General features: G+C 44.4%; 1 protein-coding gene across 1 annotated transcript in view; it reads left to right on the top strand.

Moving 5' to 3' along the window:
* The first annotated feature begins 4,525 nt into the window (after positions 1 to 4,525).
* LOC140205052 (tetraspanin-18-like) overlaps positions 4,526 to 27,174 on the top strand; it is a 279,792-nt gene continuing 257,143 nt past the window's right edge. Inside the window, exon 1 of the mRNA XM_072272171.1 lies at positions 4,526 to 4,693. The gene's annotated coding sequence lies outside the window, so the exon portion shown is untranslated. The remainder of the gene's footprint in view (positions 4,694 to 27,174) is intronic.

A 27,174-nucleotide genomic window follows, 5' to 3' on the forward strand; every position in this document is an offset into this window, starting at 1 on the left:
GATGCTGCCTTTCTGAGACACCATTCCTTGAAGATGTCCTGGGTACCTTGTAGGCTAGTACCCAAGATGGAGCTGACAAAATTTACAACCCTCTGCAGCTTCTCTCGGTCCTGTGCAGTAGCCCCTCCATACCAGACAGTACTGCAGCCTGTCAGAATGCTCTCCACGGTACATCTATAGAGTGTATTTGTTGACATACCAAATCTCTTCAAACTCCTAATGAAATATAGCTGCTGTCTTGCCTTCTTTATAACTGCATCGATATGTTGGGACCAGGTTAGATCCTCAGAGATCTTGACACCCAGGAACTTGAAACTGCTCACTCTCTCCACTTCTGATCCCTCTATGAGGACTGATATATGTTCCTTTGTCTTACCCTTCCTGAAGCCCACAATCAGCTCTTCCATCTTAATGACGTTGGGTGCCAGATTGTTGCTGTGACACCACTCCACTAGTTGGCATATCTTACTCCTGTACGTCCTCTCGTCACCACCTGAGATTCTATCAACAATGGTTGTATCCTCAGCAAATTTATAGATGGTATTTGAGCTATGTCTAGCCACACGGTCATGGGTATATAGAGAATAGAGCAGAGGGCTAAACACAGTCCCCTGAGGTGCGCCAGTGTTGATCGTCAGTGCAGAGGATATGTTATTACCAATCCGCACAGATTGTGGTCGAGGATTGCAGAGGGGGGTACAGAGGCACAGGTTCTGCAACTTCTCAATCAGGATTGTGGAAATAATGATATTAAATGCTGAGCTATAGTCGATGAACAGTATCCTGACGTAGGTGTTTGTGTTGTCCAGGTGGTCTAAGGCCGTGTGGAGAGCCATTGAGATTGCACCTGCCATTGACCTATTGTGGCGATAGGCAAATTGCAGTGGGTCCAGGTCCTTGCTGAGGCAGGAGTTCAGTCTAGTCATGACCAACCTCTCAAAGCATTTCATCACTGTTGATGTGAGTGCAATAGTCATTAAGGCCTACTTAACGTTTTATCCCTGAACAAATAAGTAAATTCCATCAGTACTTCTTTTTGCCAATTAATGTCAGTCTGTGACTTTAAGCAACTTTATTAAGTTGCCCTTTATTCTTCTCTTCTGTGTGATGAATCCGTCCCCATGACTGGAGGTTCTGGTACCATTGTGGTAAGCCTTTTCTACATACTCTTTGAAGACTTGGCATCTTTCCTCAACTGCTCCTAGAGTTTGTCACCTTGGTCTAGCAGGTATTCTATATAATTTTTAGCAAATCTGAAAAGAAAGGCCTGTCAATAAGGAACAAGTTTTAGAATTCTCTACCGTGGAGTGTTGTGAATACTCAATCTTTGTGTTTCATTGAAACAAAAATTGATGGATTGTTGGTTATTAGAGGAGTTAAGGGAATCGGGATAGGGCAGATAATGGTGACTGACGTAAAAGATTAGCCATATAATCTTGTAGGCCAAGGGAACACATTGCCAACTCCTACTTCTCCGTTCTTAATTTCTGTTGTTTTACGTCATAAATGGGAATCTTAACCCTTATAAGTGAACGGAGGTGACAGAAACCAGTCAATTTCTGAATTTAAATCAATTTCATAGGGCTGTGGGTAAACAATCCTTCGGAAGGTGCCAGGATCGGGATTGAACCTGGGCTGCTGGATTGGAGAAGCTGCAGTACTATCCAACTGATGGGACCATTTTGACTGACATCCAAAGTGGCTCCAAGTTTATAAAGGCCCTACCATGGACTATACCATCTTCACCCGAGCACTGTCAGATCATGAAGCAGCCTGTGGGATGGAATCTGGGGATGAGGGGTAGCAATATGTGATGTGAAAACTCATTGATTAGAGTCCCCAATTCCATGTCTACTCTCACAGCTCTCCGTCTCATGACCATCCCTTGGAAAACACAAAGCACCGCAGAGGCCACTAAACTGAGAGAGGTGAAGAAAATGCTGGAAATGTTCTTCATCAGATATGGCAACATCTGTGGGGAGAGAAACAGGTTTCAGGTTAATGACCTTTACATCTGAATTGGAAAAGTGAAAAAGAGAGTACACTTTAAGAGAGACAGAGAGAATGCCTGTGGTCAGGTGAAGACAAGTATTATCCAGGTAGCACAGTTCTTTCAGTGGTGCCCAGTGAAATCATGACTGATCTGAGAGGGAGGCACAGAGTAGAGGGAAATGAACATGGGCATCCTTTATATTTCTGCAAGGCACGAACTCCTGAGCACTTTGTTGCAAATCATTGGACTGATGAATGGCCTTAATACCTTATTAAAAGCAATGCCTGAAATTTGCAGACCATAGCATAGAACTCATGTGAGTGGACACCCCATCGGTATCCCAGCCTTTCTGGAGCAAAGACCTCATTGTAAAAGCTGGTGATGCTCCTTTGCTTATACTTGTGATGAAAACCACCAACAAAGCCCTTTAGCACATTTGCAGAGAGTGAGGCCAGTTCTCCTTGCTGTTCTGCAACATTTACTGAGCTCTGTGCTGAATCAAGGCTGAGGCTTCCTACTTCCTACTTCCGCTGCGCCATCCAGGCTCCGTGACATTTACTTGACTCTGCACTGAGCTGAGGCTGACGCTGTGGCCTTCACTGGCTGCTCTGCCCTTTGTGTCTATGGGCTCACTTTTGTTCGACATGTTATTTGCTTACTTTTGTTGTTTGCACAATTTGTTTTTTTCTCTCTCCCTGCACATTGGGTGCTTGATAGTCTTTTTTCATGGGTTCTTTCTGGTTTCTTTGTTTTGTGGCTGCCAGTAAGGAGATGAATCTCAAGGTTGTATAAAGTACGAGGGGTGATAGATAAGTTTGTCGCCTAAGGTAGAAGGAGTCAATTTTAGAAAACCTGGCACATTTATTTTTCCTATATTTACACACTTAGTCCAGCAGTCATGGAGCATAAGGATCCCTTCTTTGTAGAAGTCCAGAACCTCCAGAAGTGGTCGACAGCAGGGGTGATTGATAAGTTTGTGGCCTAGGGTAGAAGGAGATGAGTTATTAACTTCAAACTTTCTGCATAATCACTCAAAGAGTTGAACTGCATGTGCATGTAACGAGAGCTGTATAACTCACCTCCTTCTACCTTGGGTCACAAACTTATCAATCACCCCTCATAAACATACTTTGATAATAACTGTATTTTGAACTTTGTCTTTTGACTCGATCGTAACGGTAGAATGAATGATATGACCAATTATAAATACAAGTCTGCTGCCTCGATCCTCAGGAATGCCTGTTTTGAGGAGGTTTATGTTATTAAGAATCTATGTCACTCAACACGGACAGATAACATACTGAACCAGCTTCTTCCCTTCGGCTACTTGATTCTTGCACCAACCTGCAAGGTCCTATTCACCTCCTCAATTTCAAACTATGACTGCTTTGCACTACAATGGACATTTTTGTTGTAATTTTATGTAAGAATTGTGTAGGATTTATGTTTATTCGTGAATGCTGTTTATCTGGTGCTATGCTCCTGTGATGCCGCTGCAAATCAGCTTTTCACTGCACCTGTACATACATGTACTAGTGCAGATGACAATAAACTCATCTTTGACTCTGAAGAGTTCTCCCATCAGGAGAGAAAACTTGCTTGCTCTGCACTGTGTACTCTACCAGCAGTTATGGTCGAAATGACAATAAAAAGTGACTTGACTTGACAAAGACCGAGTGGTGCCTCCTCCTGAGATACTCTTAGCACAAACACCCTTGCAACAGATAAAGTGGGTGAAGATAAGACTAATTACATCGTTTCCCTGTGGTTGTTCTCCATTTGAGGTTGACTTCTGCCCCCGTCTATAGGAAAAGGAGAAATGAAGAAGATGAGATTGGATTCATACCATAGTATCCAGTTCTTGATGTAGGTTTCCTGCAAACCAGAAAAGCTGGAAATACTCAACAGGTGAGTCAGCAACCGCAGTGAAAGACATAACATTGGTGATTCCAATTAATGATCTTTCACTCGAATTTTTACAAATAATATGTGTTGGTAATATTATATTATACCGCTTGACTAATAGGCAAACATATTGGCTTGGCAGCCAAAACATATTTCAATTTGTGCCACTGAATCAATTTGCATCATAAATTCAGCTCAGCCTGGACTCCATCCTAAATTTTAAACTCCCATGATTGCATTGACCCCTCAGGATATTTAAAAGTAGACAGTTGGCCTGTTCTTTGGCTGGAATTTATAAAGGCGCAGTGACTGGGCCAACAGTGCTAGACCACAGGAAGTCTGTAATTAAATGATCTTGTCTCTGTCACCCGCACACAAACTGTGATTGTTCTGACAGCCGTATGGTTTTGGAAAGGCGTGCTGTTTTTATGAGTCTGGAGGCTTCCTTCCACTCCTTCATGTTTGTCTGAGCTCTAGTCCACTCTTTCTCTCAGGCAGTCATGTGAGATTAGTTAGAAATCTTGACATACAGCTTCCTGCCAGGAGGTAGGGCTACTGCTCAAGCTGCTGGACTCGTAGTGTGTGAATGAGCTGAGCTGTCAGTGCACAGAACGGCTGAATCCTGTGTGACTGCAAGTAAAGGACACAGACTTTCACACCAGGGCTAACAATCCACTGTTGCTTCTGCCTCAGCACAGTGCACTGGGAGCTGCTGACCCACCTTCGTTGTAACTGCTGGCAGCAAGAATTGAGACTTCACCGTGACTCCCAAGTGCTGGAGTAATTCTGACATTGGTAAGTGCAAATGACAACAGGATCATGGCTTCATTTCTTGTAGTTAGAATTTTCACACTGATGTAGCCCAGTGTGTGTGCGAATTGTCTGGTAGCTCTGTTTACAGAGGCGTGTTCTCCTGCCGTACTTGTAGGTGTAAAGATTTGTGCTTAATTTTCTTGAAAAATTAATCTGGCAGAAGAAATTATTTGAATAATACAGTCTTGAGACTTAAATGCAGATCCTCTAGATGTGGTGTAGCTCCACAATGTCTAAACGAAGCCTTTATGTTTTTATTTCAAATGCAGAATTAGGGAGATCATACTTGCAAATTTAGTGAAACCTCTTTAAGTTCTATCTGAACCACATTGTAAACATGGTGGGCTGTTGACAGCTTTGTACAGGAGGGAAACGTTATCAGCCTGTTGAGTGAGACAGATTACAAAATCATTTATACATTATGAGCACTGCTTGGTTTGAAGAGGTAACAAAAACTGTTCTGAATATAAATGCTTTGTCCGTAAGAGGTGTACAAACTGAAGTATTGCACCCAAGGTGTAAGGAGGAAAAAGCTGAGGAGCTTTACCTTACTGTGGCTCAGTCAAGACAGTTGGAGCCTCAGTTGCTTAGTTCTATCTCCTAGTGGCTTTATGTCTAGTTCTGGTGCTGATGGAGCTTATCAGGGCTCACTATAAATAGGAGGATGTTAGCAGCTACATACCAGAAATTCATTCTTAATTGATGAATTAAAGGTAATTGCATTGTCTTAACAAAATTCACTTTCATAGCTCCTATTTCAGTAAAGCAGGATGGCCCACAACTGCTACCGAGCTTGTGTGTTTTGTGTGAGCCACTTGCTCAAATTTCTGCCCAGGTTTGGATTCTGATAGAACTCGAGCAGACTGATTTCAGTTCTAATTTACACATTACTATTACTGCTTGTAAAGAGCCCGTGCTGGTGAAACTGTGCTGGGAAAGCTGGAACTGTGATGTACAAGGACCCTACCTAGGTCAAGCCCAGCACAGGTTACTGCTGGAACTTGTGTGGTTTCCTCAATGACATGAGCGTAAGGTTTATTCCAGTGTCAATTACGCTGTTTGGTGTTTTAGTGTTCACTTAGGGGTTGTGGTTTCAGGAATTTGTATCACCATCTGAAAGTTAGTGGTTCAGAACAAACTTTTAACTTCACCACATAAGGGGAAGGCTTCTTGTCCTCAACTGCTCCAAGGTGTCAGTGTCTGGTTTTGGGAAGATTAACATAATTCATAGCAGCAGATGAGGGAACAAACCCTCTTAATGTTTGGATGGTGTTCTTAATGTATTAGTAGAAGGCGTGAAGAGGCTTTTTCCCTCAAGCAGGATCCAAGGATAGATATCCCTGATATCAGTGGAAGAACATAGCCAAGGAAGTCAATGCTAGGTGTGAACCATCAAGAACCTGGAGGCAGGAAACAAGTTTAATAATCTGACCCACATGGTCTAGCTCAGTAAACTTTTCAACAAATCCCATCTCCTGCCAAGTTTCAATAGGTTCAACAGGTACATTTAGTGTCAGGGAAATGTATACAATATACTGTCATAAGGGGGTGGCTTCGAACGGACCCAAGTGCAAGACACAGACACTGAAGTACTAGGGGCAGGGCTAGGATACAGGCTGAGGACAAGGACATGGACACGAAAATCGGGAACCCGGAACAGGACTGGACAAGAGAGCTAGGAGCCTGGGCTTGGACTCCGAGCCAGAGACTGGACGAGGACCCAGTATCTGGGTCTTGCCTCTGGCTCGGACCCCAGAACTAGGCAAGGACGAGGTTTGGCAGGCAGGCAGGACGAGGCTGGAGTCTTCAGGCTAGAGACTTGAGGCGAGGCTTGGCAGGAGGCAGGAGTCTTCAGGCTTGAGGTTAGGCAGGCTCCTCCTGGGCAGGGCGCAGTACTCCTGGGCAAGGCGCGGTACTCCTGGGCAAGGCGCGGATCACCACCCGACGGGGGCATGGGACAGGAAGGGGCAGAACCAACCACAGGTAACGGCAAGACGGCCTGGCTTACCCGACGGAGGCAAGGGACAGGAAGGGACAGAACCAAACGCAGGTAATGGCAAGACGGCCTGGCTTACCTGGGCGGAGGCAAGGGACAGGAAGGGAGCTAGGTACAGGTTGGCTCCGGGACAAGACTGCAGGCGAGATGAGGTGAGAGTTACCAGCAAGACAAGGCAAGGCTTCAGGCAATGCAAGGCGAGGCGAGAACTTCAGGTGAGGCGAGAGTTACCGGTAAGACAAGGCAAGGCTTCTGGCAAAGCAAGGAGAGACGAGAACTTCAGGCGAGTCGAGAGTTACCGGCAAGACAAGGCAGGGCTTCAGGCGAGGAAACAGGAGGCAGGGTAAGGGATACAAGGAGTAGGGACAAGAACAATCCAGCAGCCATAACCTGGTCTCTAAAGGTATTTATGCAGCCAGCCCCAACGAGCATCAGCTGGCTCAATTAGAGCTCAACAAGAACAGAAACAGGGTAGACAGGAAAACCTGGAACAAGGGTCAATAGACTGGACCGTGAACCGGAATATGGACTTCATGGACTGGACCATGACATATACATCCTGAAATTCTTTTTCTTTGCAAACATCCACAAAAATGGAGGAGTGCCCCAAAGAATGAATGACAGTTAATGACAGATTCCTCCCAGCTCCCCCCTCCCATGCACAAGCAGCAACCAGGCAATGAGCCCCCACCAGCAAAAAAGCATCGGCACCCCCACCTAACACTCAACTGTGCAGCAAAGCATCAATAAAGACACAAACTTGCAGTACCCCAAAGACTATTTGTACTCTGCATACCACAGGCTCTCTCCCCCCTTAATTAGGGAAAGAGAGATGTCCTGGTTTCACAGAGAGAGGGGAGATATAACAAACAACTCGTTGATTTATGGTATTAAAAGTCTGTTGCGTCGCTTTTTCCGAGCCCTGTGCCTCTGGGCACACGGCCAACAGAAAACCTGCCACTTCTGATCTTCCTTGTTCTCCCGCGTTGCATCAGTCAGTGGCGGTGACACCACCCCTGAACCAGTGCGCCTCCAGAGCCACGGAAATCCAAACCCTGAAGGCGCACTCGCCTTCCAGACCGTGTCCTTGGCATAGCGAAAAGCAGCCGGTCGTGAGGCCCTGAGAGTGGGTCCCATTCCCGCAGAGAGTGTAACTCCAGGTCAGGGTCTTCAAAAGAAAGTTGAAAAGGTAAAAAAGAGATATCAAAGATAAAAATAAAAATACAGGCAAAGGAATCGCCGTTTATTGCTATCATCACTAAGCTCCACCCTCTTTGCACCATCTTTTACTATAAACGGAAAATACCGGAAATGTAAATCAGTTCAGGCAGCGTCTGTAGAGATGGATGAATGGAGTTAATATTTCATGTTGTCAAATTCTCATCAGAAAAGCCTGATGAAAGGACGTAGACTTGAAACACTAACTCTGTATCTCTCTTCACAGTTGCACAGAATACTTCCAGCATTTTACCCGTTTTAGTATAGATTTAAGCTTCTGTAGATTTTTCTTTCTGGTAGTTGGCATACTGGCCCTCATCAGTCAGGGGACTGTGTATAGCAGCTGGAGTGTAGTGTTCGGTAGCTGTGGCTGAAGACATTGGTGAGGCTGCATTTGGAATAATGTTTACAGTTCTGGTCACCATGTTAGAAGAACAATGTCTTTAAGCTGGAAAGAGTGCAGGGGAAATTACAAGGATGTTGCTGAGACTCAGGGGAGAGCATTTCAGTGGACTTTATTTATTCAAGCATTGGAACGTGAGGAGTGATCTTATAGAAGAGTATAAAATCACGATGGGGCTTAGATAGAATTGACACGTGCAGTCTTTTTTCCAGGGCTGGGAAATCAAGAACCTGAGGGGCAACTTTTTCAACGGGAAGGTACATGGATCAGAAAGGTTCAGAGAAATAGTGGCCCAACATGATCAAATGGGCCTGGTTTAGATGGGAATCATGGTTGGCATGAACCAGATGGGCTGAAGGGCACATTTCCATACTCTGCTCAGACATCACTCATGCACCAAATCTCCACAAGTTAATTACTAACAACTGTTGTCAATCATCGTTCCTATCGTACGCATTCAGCAGCACATCCTTACCCGTGTACCACTGCTCCAACCATCACGCTTTCATCTCTCTGCTTGCTCATGCTCCCAGCTCTCTTAGGTTGCTCAAGCACTGCAGGCAGAACACAAGGGCACAGCACCATGCTTGCTGGTGTTGTCCACTCTCCTGCAGGAGAAGGTGACATACACATCACTTGGTACTGGCGACAGTCAGTGATGTGCCAAACCGCGGGCAAATACCACTCCCTCAGGCCATTGCAGATGATGGCAACCACTACCATTGCTAATCCACCACACAGCCCCTTGTCCCACTGTCACTGCTCATCTTGAAGAAGCAGGTAGTATGTCCCTTCGAATTGCATACTTCCATCAACAAGACCAGGTATTTGTGGCCTTCTCCTTCTGAATGCTTAAGAACGCCTGTTGGTGTACATGGCACTATGACATTGTGTCCATTACGGGGATCTGGCTGTCTCAAGTGTAGGAAAGCCGGCTAATCTTTGTGGGGTTTAAATAGTTCAAAAAGGACAGGGAGGGAGGTAAAAGAGGTGGGGAAATGGCATTGCAAATCAGGGATCATATCACAGCTACAGAACATGAGGAAGTCGTGGGGGGGTGGGATTGTCTACTGAGTCAGTGCGGAGGGGAGTCAGAAACAGGAAGGGAGCAATCACTCTATTAGGAGTATTCTATAGACCTGCCCCACCCGCCAATAACAACAGAGACACTGAGGAACAGATTAAGAGGCAGATTTTGGAAAGGTGAAAAAGTAACAGGGTTGTTGTCATGAGTGATTCCAACTTTCTTAATATTGATCCTTAGTGCAAAAGATTTGGATAGATCGGAATTTGCGATGCAACATGTGGACAAGCTGACGAGAAGAGAGCCCATACTGGATCTGGTACCAGGTAATAGAAAACATAGAAAACATAGAAAATAGGTGCAGGAGTAGGCCATTCGGCCCTTCGAGCCTGCATCGCCATTTATTATGATCATGGCTGATCATCCAACTCAGAACCCCGCCCCAGCCTTCCCCCCACACCCCCGACCCCCGTAGCCACAAGGGCCATATCTAACTCCCTCTTAAATATAGCCAATGAACTGGCCTCAACTGTTTCCTGTGGCAGAGAATTCCACAGATTCACCACTCTCTGTGTGAAGAAGTTTTTCCTAATCTCTGTCCTAAAAGGCTTCCCCTCTATTCTCAAACTGTGGCCCCTCGTTCTGGACTTCCCCAACATCGGGAACAATCTTCCTGCATCTAGCCTGTCCAAACCCTTTAGGATCTTATACGTTTCAATCAAATCCCCCCTCAATCTTCTAAATTCCAACGAGTACAAGCCCAGTTCATCCAGTCTTTCTTCATATGAAAGTCCTGCCATCCCAGGAATCAATCTGGTGAACCTTCTTTGTACTCCCTCTATGGCAAGGATGTCTTTCCTCAGATTAGGGGACCAAAACTGCACACGATACTCCAGGTGTGGTCTCACCAAGGCCTTGTACAACTGCAGTAATACCTCCCTGCTCCTGTACTCAAATCCTCTCACTATAAATGCCAGCATACCATTCGCCTTTTTCACCACCTGCTGTACCTGCATGCCCACTTTCAATGACTGGTGTATAATGACACCCAGGTCTCGTTGCACCTCCCCTTTTCCTAATCGGCCACCATTCAGATAATAATCTGTTTTCCTATTTTTGCCACCAAAGTGGATAACTTCACATTTATCCACATTAAATTGCATCTGCCATAAATTTGCCCACTCACCCAACCTATCCAAGTCACCCTGCATCCTCTTAGCATCCTCCTCACAGCTAACACTGCCACCCAGCTTCGTGTCATCCGCAAACTTGGAGATGCTGCATTTAATTCCCTCATCCAAGTCATTAATATATATTGTAAACAACTGGGGTCCCAGCACTGAGCCTTGCGGTACCCCACTAGTCACCGCCTGCCATTCTGAAAAGGTCCCGTTTATTCCCACTCTTTGCTTCCTGTCTGCTAACCAATTCTCCACCCACACCAATACCTTACCCCCAATACCGTGTGCTTTAAGTTTGCACACTAATCTCCTGTGTGGGACCTTGTCAAAAGCCTTCTGAAAATCCAAATATACCACATCCACTGGTTCGCCCCTATCCACTCTACTAGTTACATCCTCAAAAAATTCTATGAGATTCGTCAGACATGATTTTCCTTTCACAAATCCATGCTGACTTTGTCCGATCATTTCAACGCTTTCCAAATGTGCTGTTATCACATCCTTGATAACTGACTCCAGCAGTTTCCCCACCACTGACGTTAGGCTAACCGGTCTATAATTCCCCGGTTTCTCTCTCCCTCCTTTTTTAAAAAGTGGAGTTACATTAGCCACCCTCCAATCCTCAGGAACTAGTCCAGAATCTAACGAGTTTTGAAAAATTATCACTAATGCATCCACTATTTCTTGGGCTACTTCCTTAAGCACCCTGGGATGCAGACCATCTGGCCCTGGGGATTTATCTGCCTTAAATCCCTTCAATTTACCTAACACCACTTCCCTACTAACATGTATTTCACTCAGTTCCTCCATCTCACTGGACCCTCTGTCCCCTACTATTTCTGGAAGATTATTTATGTCCTCCTTAGTGAAGACAGAACCAAAGTAATTATTCAATTGGTCTGCCATGTCCTTGCTCCCCATAATCAATTCACCTGTTTCTGTCTGCAGGGGACCTACATTTGTCTTTACCAGTCTTTTCCTTTTTACATATCTATTAAAGCTTTTACAGTCCGTTTTTATGTTTCCTGCCAGTTTTCTCTCATAATCTTTTTTCCCTTTCCTAATTAAGCCCTTTGTCCTGCTCTGCTGAACTCTGAATTTCTCCCAGTCCTCAGGTGAGCCACTTTCTCTGGCTAATTTGTATGCTTCTTCTTTGGAATTGATACTATCCCTAATTTCTCTTGTCAGCCACGGGTGCACTACCTTTCTTGATTTATTCTTTTGCCAAACTGGGATGAACAATTGTTGTAGTTCATCCATGCAACCTTTAAATGCTTGCCATTGCATATCCACCGTCAATCCTTTAAGTGTCATTTGCCAGTCTATCTTAGCTAATTCACGTCTCATACCTTCAAAGTTACCCCTCTTTAAGTTCAGAACCTTTGTTTCTGAATTAACTATGTCACTCTCCATCTTAATGAAGAATTCCACTATATTATGGTCACTCTTACCCAAGGGGCCTCTCACGACAAGATTGCTAATTAACCCTTCCTCATTGCTCAAAACCCAGTCCAGAATAGCCTGCTCTCTGGTTGGTTCCTCGACATGTTGGTTCAAAAAACCATCCCGCATACATTCCCAGAAATCCTCTTCCTCAGCACCTTTACCAATTTGGTTCACCCAATCTACATGTAGATTGAAGTCACCCATTATAACTGTTGTTCTTTTATTGCACACATTTCTAATTTCCTGTTTAATACCATCTCCGACCTCACTACTACTGTTAGTACACAACTCCCTGTACACAACTCCCACCAGCGTCTTCTGCCCCTTAGTGTCACGCAGCTCTACCCATATCAATTCCACATCTTCCCGGCTTATGTCCTTCCTTTCTATTGCGTTAATCTCTTCTTTAACCAGCAACCAGGTCAGATGAACCAGGTCAGGTGTCAGATCTCTCCTAGTGACCACAACTCCCTGACTTCTACCACCTATTAGGCAGCAACTTCGGAGCATAAATTGGCAACAGATGTACTCAGGGAAATGCACAATGGAAATGTAGAGATTGTTTAGGGACACTTGCATGGGGTTCTGGATAGGTTCATCCAATGAGGCAGTGTGAAGGAACCATGGTTACCAAGAGATGTGGAACATCCAGTCAAGGGAAGCTGTTTAATGTCTAGGAAGCAAGGATCAGACAGGGTACTTGAGAATTACAAGACAGCCAGGAAGGACCTGAAGAATGGCTTTAGGAGAGCTAGAAAGAGGCACGAGAAGACCTTGGTGAGTAGGATTAGGAGAAAGCTCAAGGTGTTCTACATGTATGTGAAGAACAGGAGGATGACTTCAATGAGGGTAGGACCAATTGGGCATAGAAAAGGAAATACGTGCCTGCAGTTGAAGGATGTAGCTGAGGTCCTTAGTGAATACTTTGTAGATATTTACAAGTATAGTCTGACTAGAGGTATTCAGTGTGGCTTTCTGAGGGACAGTTCATGCCTCATGAGCCTGACTGAATTCTCTGAGAATGTGACAAAGCACATTGATGATCTCAGAGCAGTGAATGTGGTGTATATGGAGTATATGGTGTACATGTGGCAGTTTGATAAGGTTCCCCATGGTAGGATCATTCAGAAAGTCAGAAGACATGGGATGCAGAGAAACTTGACTGTGTGGATTCTGAATTGGCTCACCATAGAAGGCAGAGGGCGGTTGTAGATGAAGCATATTCTGCCTGGAGGTTGATGACCAGTGGTGGACTTGTTCTGGGACCCCTGTTTTTTGTGATTTCATAAATGACTTGGATGAGGAAGTGGAAGGGTGGGTTAGTAAATTTGCAGAAAACATAGAGGTTGGCGGAGTTGTGGACAGTGTAGAAGGTTGTCGTAGGTTACAGTGGGATATTGACTGGTTGCAGATCTGGGCTGAGAAGTGGCAGATGGACATTAACCCTGAGAAGTATGGAAGGTTGAATTTGAAGGCTGAATGGAGGGTTAATGGCATTGTTCTTTGCAGTGCGGAGGAACAGAGGATTTTGGGGTTTATGTCCACTGATCCCTCAAGGTTGCCTCACAGATTAATAGGGTTGTTAAGAAGGTGTATGGTGTGTTGGCTTTCATTAGTCGGTGGACTGAGTTCAGGAGTTGCAATGTAGTGTTGCAGCTCTATAAAACTCTGGTTAGAGCACGCTTGGAATATTGTGTTCAGTTCTGGTCGCCTCATTATAGGAAGGTTATGGAAGCTTTAGAGAGGGCGCAGAAGAGATTTACCAGGATGCTACCTGAATTAGAGAACATGTCTTATAAAAATAGGATGAGTGAGCTGGACTTTTCATCTTTGGAGCAAAGGAGGATGAGAGATGACTTGATAGAGGTGTACAAGATGACGAGACATAGATCGATTGGCTAGCCAGAAACTCTCCACAAGATCGGAAATGACTAACACCCGGGGGGAGGGGGCGTGGGGCATAATTTGAAGGGTGCTGAAGAAGGGTCTTAGCCCAAGATGTCAACTGTTTATTCATTTTCATTTTCATACAGCATTGTGTGTGTGTGTTGCTCTGGATTTCCAGCATCCCATATTTATAATTTTAAGGTGATTGGAGGAAGGTATAGATAGGATGTCAGAGGTAAGTTCTTTACACAGAGAGTTGTGAATGCATGGACTGCCCTGCCAGTGGTTGTGGTTGAGGCAGATACATTAGGGGCATTAAAGAAAAAATTAAAAATAGGCACATGGACCATAGAGAATTGGAGGGATATATATGAGAGAAGGGTTAGATTGTTCTTAGATAGATTAAAAGGTTGGCACAACATTATGGGCCATAAGACCCATACTATGTGTGGTGTTCTATGTTCTACGCTCAGGCTGGACTTGCCAGGAAGGCTGAGGGAGATATCAGAGAGCATGGGGGGGAGACAGTTCTAACCTCACACTTGGCACTAGAACTTGTCCATTCAGTTCCATGTTGGCCCAAGTGGCCTTTGCTTCCATTGCAATGAGCACCTGAATGTGGCAGTGGAGATCCCAACCTCCGCCGAAGGAAGCTTGGTGAACTGCTTTCACCATGGCTCAATAGTTCAGGGTTCAAGTAGCCCGGAACAGAGCTGTGGTCTCTAGCAATCCGGGCTCTGGCCTTCTGCTTGGATGTTTAACAGTCCAGTGTGGACTGACAATGATCCCTGCTATTTACAAACATCTGTGCTCCCTCAGGATGTGACCATTTGTTCGAGTGTGAGTTCAAGTTTATTGTCATGTCCACAAGTACAATGAAAAACTTGTTTGCCACAGTATCATGGGCACATAGGTACGGACAACATGTGGAATATAAATTATACATAAAAGATGCTAAAAAGAGAGGAAAAAACTGCAATGACAGGAACTTAGTGCAAAAAAAGACATAATCAGAGTCAAGTCCATGGTAATGCGAAAGGAGATTTGTAGCGTTCTGTTGCTGAGGTAGGATTAGAGTTGAGCAGGTTATTTCAAGAACCTGTTGGTTGTAGGAATGTAGCTGTTCCTGAGTCTGATGGTGTGGGACTTCAGGATCCTGTACCTCCTGGCTAATGGTAGCAATGAGAAGAGGGCATGGCCCGAATGATGGGGACCCTTGATTTATAGATGCTACCTTCTTGAGGCAGCACCCCCTGCAGGTACTGGGGAGGGCTGTGCCTGTGATGTATACTACTCTCCTCTTGCGTTGGCTGTGTTAGAACTGTCGTACCAGGGCGTGAAGCAACCTGTCTTGATACTTCCAACACTGCGTCTGCAGCAGTTTATGAGGCTGTTTGATGATATGCAGAAAAGCCACTGGCTCACCTACCTTCTGATTGCATCCATATGCTGGGGCCAGCGCAGGTCATTCACTCTTGGATTTAAAGCTGTTTGCAGTCTCCATCTCTGACCCTCCAAGGCGATGCTGGTGTTCGTAGCAGCTCATGCAGACTCCAGGGATGAGAAGTGATCCAAGAGGATCAGAGCTGTCTAAGGCTGTCCCTCACCTCTGCTGTGACAGTGAACAAGTAACAGGGGAGGCTGGAAGTTACTTCATACTGCTTGAAAGTCCCATGTGAACAGATTTTTGTTTGAAGACCGGCTTGTGTTTGTATCAATGGCTGCTATCCACATCTACTGCTGAAAAATTTCTTCAATACCCAGCAACCACCAGCCGCAGACTCTTCCTTTGCAAGTCAGTAGCCTCTGCCAGCAGATCACAGGAGATATAACGTCACAGAATCACACAGCACAGGACCAGGCCATTTGGCCTATCACATCCATGCTAACCCTTCTGCCTGTCGGCACGAATCCCATTTGCCATTGAGAATTGGGATCAGGTTTCATATCACTGACGTACAGTATGTCATGAAGTTTATTCTTCTGTGGCAGTACAGTGCAATGGATAAAAATACCAGAAGTTACAATAAGAGTGTATAATAAATAAACATATTATGCAAAAAGAGGGCAATAGAGTGAGGCAGTGTTTGTAGATTGCTGACCGTTCGGACATCTGATGGCAGAGGGGGAAAGTGTTGAGTGGGTCACCAGGCCTCCCCAGTGGGTGAAGGGCATGTGCTGGATGGTGAGGGGAAGCAGCAGATCATGAAACTTCATATGGAGGTAACAGGGGACTGGCCTTCTGCTGCTACCCTGCTGCACGGGGGAGGGGAGGGGTTTAAACTTGAGTTCCAGGGGGATGGGAACCAGGGCGCCAGAACAGGTAGAGGAGTGGTTGTAGAGAAAGATGTAGATTGACATTCATACAAAGTCAGAAATTAAAAGGTTGAACAAATTTGTAGGAAGACCACAGACTGTTCCAAGAAACATAAGGTTGTTCTAGTAGGTGATTTTAACTTTCCACATATTAGACATCCCACCCTGCAAAAACTCATTTCAGGGAGGTAGCACCATCAATTTGCGGGAGATTCCCAGAACTTCCGGGAGAGGTGGGATGTCTGCAATAGAGTAGCTCCTTAGCAGCTGGCCAGCTAGTTTAAATACTGTTAGCTACGCTATTGAACGAATGACATCTGTTAAACTCACCTGAACATGTCTTTTACATTTTAACCCACCATGGGCAATAGAAAAGTCACTGTTGCAAACAATGCAGTGAGCAACACTGTCATCATTTTTGACCCCTATTAGGCAGGGGTACACTTTAGTGTAGTCTGGGATGATGTATGTTTTATATTTGCTTTTTTTGGAACACTCTGCCACGGCGCGCTCTCACTCTCTCTCTCTCTCTCTCTCTCTCTCTCTCTCTCTCTTGCTCGCTCTCATTCTCTCTCGCTCTCCCCCCTCGCTCGCTCGCTCTCAAAAAAATCCACTTTCGGGATATTGTATATAATTTGCGGGTATCAGGGAGCCACTATCAATATGTGGAAGACTCCCGGAACTTCCGGGAGAGGTGGGATGTCTGACATATTGACTGGGATACCTGCACTGTAAAAGGGCTGGATGGGATAGTTTGTCAAATGTGTTCAGGGAAGTTTCCTTAATCAGTACATAGAAATCCCAGCTAGAGAGAATGTGATACTAGGTCTCATATCATATTAGTTTCAAGGTAATTATGGAAAAGGATAGGTCTGGTGCTTGAGTTGACATTCCAAATTGGAGAAAGGCAATCTTGATGGTAGCAGAAAGGATCTGGCAAAGTGTGGATTGGGACAGGTTGTTTTCTGGCAAAGGTGTAGTGATAAGTGGGAGGCCTTCAGAAGTGAAATATTGTGTGTACAAAATGTGTATGCTCCTGTCAGAATGAAGGGTAAGGATAACAGGCTGCGGGAGACTTAGTTTTCAAGAGATATTGAGGTCCTGAAGTAGGCAGTGCTTAGCAGATATAGGCAGATAGGAACAAATGAGGTACTTGAGTATAAGAAATGCAAGAGAATAAAAGGGCTGAAATAAGGCTTGAGGTTGCTCTAGTAGACGAGATGAAGGAGAATCCTAAGGGCTTCTATCGATATATTAAGAGCAAAAGGATAGTAAGGGACAAAATTGGCCTGCTAGAAGATCCAAATGGTAATCTGTGTGTGGAGTTGAAAGAGGTGGGGCAGATCTTAAATGGGTTTTTTGCATCTGCATTTACTTGGGAGACAGATACAGAGTCTATAGAAGTGAGACAAAGCGGCAGCAAGGCCGTAGACCCTATACAGATTACAGAGGAGGAGGTGTTTGCTGATTTGAGGCAAATTAAGGTTGATAAATCCCCAGGGCCTGACAAGTGTTCCCTCAGACCCTGTGAGAAGCTAGTGAAGGAATTGTAGGGCCCCTAACAGAGATATTTAAAATATTCTTAGCCATGGGTGAGGTGACAGGAGATTGGGAATAGTCATTGTTTAAGAAAGGCTCTAAGAATAAACCAGAAAATTATAGGCCAGTGAGCCTGACATCAGTCTTGGGAAAGTTATTGAAAGGTATTCTAAGGGACCAGATATATAAATATTTGGATAGATAAGGACTGATTAGAAATAGTCAATGTGGCTTTGTGCATGGTAGGTCATGTCTAACCAATCTTATAGAGACTTTCAAGGAAGTTACCAGGAAAGTTGATGAAGACAAGGCAGTGGATGATGTCTACATAGACTTTAGCAAGGCATTTGACAAGGTCCCACGTGGGAGGCTGGTCAAGAGGGTTCAGTCGCTTGGTGTTCAAGATGAGGTAGTGAATTGGATTAGACATTGGTTTTGCAGGAGAAGCCAGAGAGTGGTAGCAGATGGTTGTCTCTCGTACTAGAGGCCTGTGACTGCAAGGATCAATGTTGGGTGCTGCAAGGATCAGTACTGGGTCTGTTGTTGTCATCTATATCAAAGAATTTGATGATAATGTGGTTAACTGGATCAGCAGATTTGCGAATGACCCTAAGATTGGGGGTGTAGTGGACAATGAGGAAGACTATCAGAGCTTGCAACAAGATCTGGACCAACTAGAAAAATGGACTGATATATGTCAGATGGAATTTAATATAGACAAGTGTGAAGTGAGGTTGGATGAGACTACAACTAGAAGTCACGGGTGAAAGGTGAAAGGTGAAAGGTGAAATGTTTAAGGGGAACACAAGGGGGAACTTCTTCACTCAGAGGTTGGTGACAGTGTGGAATGAGCTGCCAGTGAAAGTAGTAGATGCGGGTTCAATTTCAACATGTAAGAGAAGTGTTGATAGGTACTTGGATGAGCGGAGTATGAAGAGCTATGGTCTGGGTGCAGGTTGAAGGGATGAAGTAGGTTAATAGCTCATCAAGGACTGGATGGGCTAGAGGGCTTGTTTTGAGCGGTAGTGCTCTATGGCTCAATGCCATAGAGTGAGATTCCCAGACACCTGGAGAGGAACAGGCTCTTTGACCATAGTCCTTCTCTTGACCTTCTTTGGCCTCCACTGACAATAGGCTTTGAAAGTGATCTCCCACTTCCAATCATTCTGGAGGCCCAGCGAGATTGCAGCTAGATTTCTGTAAATTTGTGAGATACCACAACTCCAACAAAATCCAACCAACTCATCAGTTCAACAGAATGTAACCAATTCAATTCCCGCCACTGTCATAAACCTGCAACCAATCAGTAACAATTCTTTCAGAGATGTGAGTCATCTTTCTTTTGTTTGGATTTGACTTCCCATGCATTGGATACATGAAAGTTCTGTGACTTGCTAACAAGTGTTGTCAGGTTGAAGCAATATGAGGACTGATGTCAACAAATGCCTACTCCTGATGGTTAGTTTGAAGGACAGCACCGGGCAATATGTTATCTGAAACGAGAACACACAGCACTGGAAAAATAGTGGAACAAAGTTGGTTAGAGATTAACTTTATTTGTCACATGTACATCAAAACATACAGTACTTTTTGTGTTAATGACCAACACAGAGTGAGGATATGCTGGGGGCCAGTCTACAAGTATTGCCTCACTTCCAACATCAACATAGCACGTCCACCACTTAGTAACCCTAACACGTATGTCTTTGTAATGTGCTGGGGGGGGGGGGGATCCAGAGCACCCACAGGAAACCTACACAGCCAAGGGGACAATGTTCAAACTCCTTACAGACAGAATTTAACCCTATCACTGGCACTGGCTGGTGTTCCACTAACCACTATGCTCGTGTGCCACCTCTATTGTAGCTAGGTGCACAGGGTCCTATCAAAAACTACAAAGATGGTTAAAGACACAAGAGGCTGCAGATGCTGAAATCTGGGGCATATTACAAGCTGCTGGGGGAGCCAGAGTATCAGGCAGCATCTGGAGAGGTAAATGAGCAGTCGTTGTTTTAAGTTGAGAGCCTTCTTATGGACTGTGACAAATTGCCATGCTGCCTGCTCTTTCCACTTCCTCTTAGCTCTAATATTTCATTAGAGAGCAGTGATATCAGGGTCATCTTCTGCTTCACACCAGCCGCCAGTCTTCCATTGATTCAGTGAGCCAGAACACACACTACCGGCTTACGATGGAGCTGCTGAGGGGAAGCAACTACTTACTGGCAGTTTTGAAAGCAAGACATACAACTAAATACTTTACTAATAACACTTTTCTGTATGGTAAATCAGACATCCCACCTCTCCCGGAGGTTTCGGGAGTCTCCCGCATATTAATAGAGGCTCCCTGATGCCCGCAATTTAAATACGATACCCCGGAAATTGATTTTTATTTAGAGCAAGAGAGCGCGAGAACGAGAGAGAGAGAGAGAGAGAGTGCGCGAGACAGCGCCATGGCAGAGTGTTCCAAAAAAAGAAAATATAAAACGTACGTCACCCCAGACTACACTAAAGTGTACCCCTGCCTAATAGGGGTCAAAAATAATGACAGTGTTGCTCACTGCACTGTTTGCAACAGTGACTTTTCTATTGCCCGTGATGGGTTAGGACCGTAAAAGACATGTTGAGGTGAGTTTAACAGGTGTCATTCGTTCAATAGTGTAGCTAACGTTATTTAAACTAGCTGGCTGGCTGCTAAGGAGCTACTCTACTGCAGACATTCCACCTCTCCCTGCAGTTCCAGGAGTCTCCCGCAAATTGATGGTGCTGCCTCCCTGAAATGAGTTTTTGCAGGGTGGGATGTCTGGTAAATGATCAACACACACAATGAAGAGATGGGTGAAGGTGAGACTGAGTCGAGATCGAAGAGTGCAGGTGTGAGAAGTTGGAGCAAGGTCGAGGCATTTTTGAGACAGGGCCCTGGGGCCTGCTGAGTAGGGAAAAGTTGTAGCATAGGACAGGCAGCTTCGAGGCCTGTCCACCTAAGCCAAGGGCGATGTTTGATTGATTAATGTGCCAGGCTGACTTAGAAAGGTCGGGGCAGGCTGAAGTGTGGCAGATGGGTCCAGGCCCAGAGCGTATCGGCATGACAGGGCCCAGGCCTTAGTGCGAGGAATGACCTGATGTTTGGATGATTTAAATGCCGGGTCCAGATGGATTGAAAAGGCAGGGTGTCAGCACCAGAAGTGAGGCCAATTTTGCTCGCTGCACCGTGATATTTACGTGGCTCTTCGTGCACTGAGGCTGAGGCTGTTGGCCTTCTCTGGCTGCTCCGAGATTCACGTCTGCGGGCTCTGCGACACTTTGTTCTTCTGTGTGAAGAACTGAGGGCTGAGGCTGTCGGCCTTCTCTGGCTGCTCCGAGATTCATGTCAGCGGGCTCTGCGACACTTTGTTCTTCTGTGTGAAGAACTGAGGGCTGAGGCTGTCGGCCTTCCCTGGCTGCTCTGAGATTCATGTCAGCGGGCTCTGCGACACTTTGTTCTTCTGTGTGAAGAACTGAGGCTGAGGCTGTCGGCCTGCTCTGGCTGCTCCGTCTTTGTGTCTGCGGGCTCCGCGACATTATGTGATGAACTGTGGGTTCTTCTAGGATTTTTGTTCTGTCTTGATGAATCTCAAGGTTGTATAATGTATGCATACTTTGATAATAAATGTACTTTGGGCTTTGTAGGGAGCTAACAACCCTACACCCTTTGAATAGTCCTGAAATACTGTCACGGTTATGTCACCTTAAATATTCTTGGACATCCCAAATTCACTCACCTTTTGAACTGGAATCCTTTTTTGCCATTAAACCAGGCCCATAAACAATAAAATTGAGATTGAATGAAGAAAAAAGAAGACTCAGCAAGCATTTTTAAAATATATTGAGGGCAAAAGGGATCTATCAAATAAAATGCTCTCAATTAATTTAATATTCTATTGCTAACAGTTGCTATCAATCAAAATTTTGCCTCCAAGATGACAGAACCAATTGGAGTCCTAAACATTAGACAGAATTTAACAACATAATTGGATATAATTGAAATTCCTGATTGGATGGGGCCTGGTCACATGCAAACATTAAACACACCCATTCGCTTCAGGGAGCTTCTACATCGGATATCTTCAGAAGCACAGTCCTGTTTTATGTGTAAATCTGACTGTTCTGCTATGACACCCCTCTTGTCTTTTAAGCCATTTTTAAAATGTTAATTTTTGTCCGGGCTTTGGACACAAGCTGTGATATCTGCTTCTAATAGGGTTGGTGTCACTTTGTCTTTGATAACATTGTTTTGAGGCACCTAGCAGCCTATTACTATATTAAAGGCCTGACAGAAAACGTGGTTTTAAGATGAAACAATTAAGTGTCAGATCTCACACTAATCGGAGAGAAATCTCACCATTCATTTCTTGTGACCCCGCAAGTGGAACAGATTTATCAGCCTTCAACTGCGAGAGCTGAGCAAAGGAGACAGCTTTCAAAGGGCAGAATTTCCAATGAACAGACCTGTCTGTCACATTTGAAAGGTTTTTAATGGGTAAATTCCTGCAACAGCCAGTCCATGAAAGAAGTGATTGTATGTGTTGTGAAAGGTGGGGCAGTGGCAACTGCTGCAGAAAAGCTTTATAGGTTCCTGGCAGGGTTGGGAGCTGTCTCAGCACATGGCTACGGAGTCTGCTGAAAACCCTCATTAGTCCAGGCTGGCTAAGTTCATTGGAACAAACTCTGAGCTGATTGTGGACTTCAGGAAGGGTAAGACGAAGGAACACATACCAATCCTCGTAGAGGGGTCAGAAGTGGAGAGAGTGAGCAGCTTCAAGTTCCTGGGTGTCAAGATCTCTGAGGACTTAACTGTCCCAACATATTGATATAGTCATAAAGAAGGCAAGACAGCGACTATACTTTATTAGGAGGTTGAAGAGATTTGGCATGTCAACAAATACCCTCAAAAACTTCTATAGTTGTACCGTGAAGAGCATTCTGACAGGCTGCATCACTGTCCGGTACAGAGGGGCTACTGCACAGGACCGAAAGAAGCTGCAGAAGGTTGTAAATCTAATCAGCTCCATCTTGGCTACTAGCTTACAAAGTACCCAGGACATCTTTAGGGAGCGGTGTCTCAGAAAGGCAGCATCCATTATTAAGGGCCTCCAGCACCCAGGGCATGCCCTTTTCTCACTGTTACCATCAGGTAGGAGGTACAGAAGCCTGAAGGCACACACTCAGCAATTCAGGAACAGCTTCTTCCCCTCTGCCATCCGATTCCTAAATGGACTTTGAAGCTTTGGACACTACCTCACTTTTTTTAATATACAGTATTTCTGTTTTTGCACATTTTTAAAATAATTATTCAATATACATAATTGATTTACTTGTTTATTTATTATGTTCTATTTTATTTTTTTTCTCTCTTTCTTTCTGCTAATTATTTATTGCGCTGAACTGCTGCTGCTAAGTTAGCAAATTTCACATCACGTGTCAGTGATAATAAACCTGTTTCTGATTCTGATTCTGAGTGTTTGAGATATCCTATCATTTCCTGCAATGAAGCATTTTCTCAAGGGCACTCTGTCCTGCAGACACAGGAATACTGTGTCCAAATCAAAGCCTCAGCCACAAAACTCTCCACTCACAGAGAGTCTGTGCTAATCCATAGGGCGCCAGGTAGCGTAGCGTGACTATTCCAGCTCAGGGCGTTGGAGTTTGGAGTTCAATCCCAGTATCCTGTAAGGAGTTTGTATGTCCTCCCTGTGGGTTTTCTCGGGGTGCTCCACTTTCCTTCCACAGTTCAAGGATTGATAGATTAATAGGTCATTGTAAATTGTCCTGTGATTTGGTTGGGGTTAAGTCGGGAGTTGCTGGCCGTATAGCTCAAAGACCTGGAAGACCCTATTCCATCCTGTACTTCTAAATAAAATCACCACCAGACATTCCCATCAATCTTCTCTGCCAGAGACACAGAAGAGTCTGCAGATGCTGGAAATCTGCAGCATCACACACAAAACGCTGGGAGATCTCAGCGGGTCAGGCAGTATCTATGGAGGGAAATAAACAGTTGTCAGGACTGGAAAGGGGAGGGGCAAGGGGAGGAGTTCACCCTGGTAAAAAGCTTGAGAGCATCAGAAATGACAGAGGGGGAGCAGTGAGACAGTTTCTTATAGGACTCTCAGTGAGAAGAGGAAGAAAACTTCTTCGGGGTTGGCATACCTGGAAAAAACTTCACAGTGGAGCAGCAAATCAGAGACACAAGCTGTTGTGGTGTGGGCGAAATCACCAGAGAGACAGAGTAAACCCTCGGGATTAATAAAGTATATCTATCTACGTTACTGGTAGATACAAAGCAGCTTCTTTATTCGACACAACAATATACAACAGGCATCATACGGACGGAGACGCTTTTGGTAGAAAGATCTGCTGGCCCTGTGATGGGGCTCGATATTTATTTGCTAAACACAAAGGACAATTCCTATTTGCCAAGTATAGACAATGCATAAACAGTGCTTCCTTTTGAAGCTATATACAAAACATCACACCTTCTGACTTCATTCTTTCCTCCTGACACCCGCATGTCTGGGTTGGTACTCAGCCTTTAGGAATGCAAGTTAAATCCACAATACATTTATTTGGTATTTTACTTGCTAACATAGAGGACAGTTCATATTTATAAAGTATAGACAACATTGTCTTCGAAACTACAGCATCTGGTCAAACTACGGCATGAGCAGCATCTGGTATTCACAGCTTTTAGGAAATGCATTGTTGTGAACTCAATCCACGGTACTTTGTCAAAAGGAAGACTGGTGGCAAGCCATGTAAGTGTAAATGAATCATCTACCCAAAAACTCACTCCAACTCAAGCGACCCTGCAGATACTGGAAATCTTGTGCAACACACACAAAATGCTGGAGGTCCGGCAGCATCCCCCTCCCCAGATGTTCTACTAATTAACAGTGTGCATCAATCTGTAACCACGTGTAGCTGGTCCGAGAATTGTGACAATTCTCCACCCACAAAATCTATTACAGACTGCAACAATGCAACATCAACAGTGGTGCTGGATGTTCTGCACAGAACACCTTACATCAGTCTTGAACCCATTGGAGGCTTATGGCCACAGGGGCTGAGTCGGTGCTGGTAACTTTGTTATTTGTGATTTATATAAGTGATTTGGATGTGAATGTACAAGACATGTTTGGTAAGTTTGTGAGTGATAATAAAATGAGCAATATTGTGGACAGTGAAGGTCATGAAAAACTTCAGTGAGTAATCAACCCAATAAGTGGGCCAAGGGAAGGCAAATGGCTTTCAGTTTGGGTAAGTGCCAGGTAGTACATTTTGGTAAGTCAAACCAGGGGAGCGTTACTCAGTGAACAGTTAGGCTTTAGGGAATGCTGTAGAACAGAGGCACCAGGAGTTAAAGTGAGCAGTTCACTGAAAGCAGCTTCATAGGTAGACAGGTTAATGAAGATGCCCTTTGGCACACTGACCTTCAGCACTGATTGCAGGAGATGGGACATTATGTTGCAGGTGTACAGGATGTTGGTGTCCCCTTATAGGAAATATGGAGTCAACCTGAAGAGTGTAGAGCAGATTTAGGAGGATGCTGCAGAACATGAGGCCTGATTTACAGGGAGAAGCTAGGTTTTTTCATTGGAGCACAGGAGAGTGAGGGGTGACCTTACAGAGGCATATAAGATCATGAAAAGTACTCTTAAGGCTTGTACCTTCAAAACATTAAATTAATTCAAAGGAAGGCACAGGAGTCCAGGAATGTGGGTCTAACTTTGAATTTACTTTAAGTGAGGCATGTATGTATCACATGGTAGTGTGATGACATATGCAATTAATGTATTTTTACATAGAACTTGTAATTTTTTAAAGGAGTAAGAATGCTTAATCAAACAATATATATTCAAGATTAATCAAATATTAATGAAATATTAAATATACAGCACTTCTCCCTGCTTAGCCATAACTCTAACTCAATATAAACACAGTATACTATATAATACAGCTTGGGTATTAAAAACACAGCAGCCTCTCTTCCACCTCAGGTGACTGAAGCCCCCAAATCCTCAAGACCTTCTACATGGGCACCATTGAGAGCATCCTGACTGGCTGTATCACCACCTGGTATGGGACTGCACCAACCTTGATCACTGGGCATTGTAGAGAATGGTATGGACAGCTCAGTGCCTCTGTAAATCTTAAATTGTTCCATTCAGGCCTAAAGATTTGATCACTGTGGAGGATTTCTTACTCTTGTAGGATAATGTCTTACTGCTTGGCAAGTAAGACTTGTGGCTGTTCAACAATTTAAGGTTCTGTGGTCTCCTCCATAGTGATTGCAGGAGTTAACGCTGAAACTACGGGAAATGGCACTGACAGCTTTGGCCACCTTTCTTCTCCTTCCTTTTCCTTCTTGTGGTTTGTGCATCTTGATCTTAGGAAGATACATTTAGTTCACTGGAATATTATCTTACTCATTCTTATATTGCTCTCTTTATGATCTGATATCTCCTGTTCCCTCATCCGTAACATCATCTGATGAATCCTCTGTTTTCGTGTCTCCATTGACTCCTTTCTTTTGACCTTCCATTCATCCAGCTGGGCTTTGGTCTTTGCATCCACTTTTACAAGCAGCTTTTTGTCTCCCACTTGAAACTCATTTAATAACATTAATACACACAGAGTAGATTCTGGTTGTTTATACTCTCAAAAGCTGAATGCTTGCAACTTTCCTGAAGCTCCCTGAACTCTCTCCCAACTTAAAACCAAGCCACATTTCACAAGTAAATGTCTGATTAACATATCAGAAACTTTCTCAGATATGTTGCCAGCAAGAACTGTGGTAGTGGGACTACTGCTTTCATCACCACCACAATTTCTCTGAGCAGCATGGTCCTTCCTTGGTCCAAAATGCTTTCCATCCAGACACACAGAGGGTGGAACCAACACATGTTTATTCTCAGTTAGGAAACGATTCATGGTGACCAGCATAGAGACAGTTGTGGCATCATCCAGTACCATTCTGAATTTGCTTTCAGTTGCTGCATTGCAGGAGATGTAGCATGCAATTGGTGGATGGATCTCCAATCAAGTTGTAGTTGTTTCAGCCAATCACATCCCCACAATGCTGGCCCTACTGTTTTTACCATGTATAAGCTCAATGTGGTTTGTGGGTTGTTGTATTTCACTGTTATGAATGTTATTCCCACAGGAGTTATCTTTTCTCCAGTATAAGTTTTTAATTGATATCTGCAGGATTCAGTTTGGTGTCTTTGAAATGCCGTTCAAGCTCATTTTGTGGAATGTCTGAAACTGCAGAACCAGTGTCCAATTCCATTTCAATTAATCTGCTGTTTACTTCTGGTGTAAATCATATTGCTTGTACTGTGAATCTCAACTGTACCCAGTCCTGTTTCACTCTCATCAGTATCAGACTTTTCATCAGCTGCATGCAGATAATGTTCT

The sequence above is a fragment of the Mobula birostris genome, chromosome 11 (assembly GCF_030028105.1).
Source record: "Mobula birostris isolate sMobBir1 chromosome 11, sMobBir1.hap1, whole genome shotgun sequence".
Classification (NCBI taxonomy): domain Eukaryota; kingdom Metazoa; phylum Chordata; class Chondrichthyes; order Myliobatiformes; family Myliobatidae; genus Mobula; species Mobula birostris.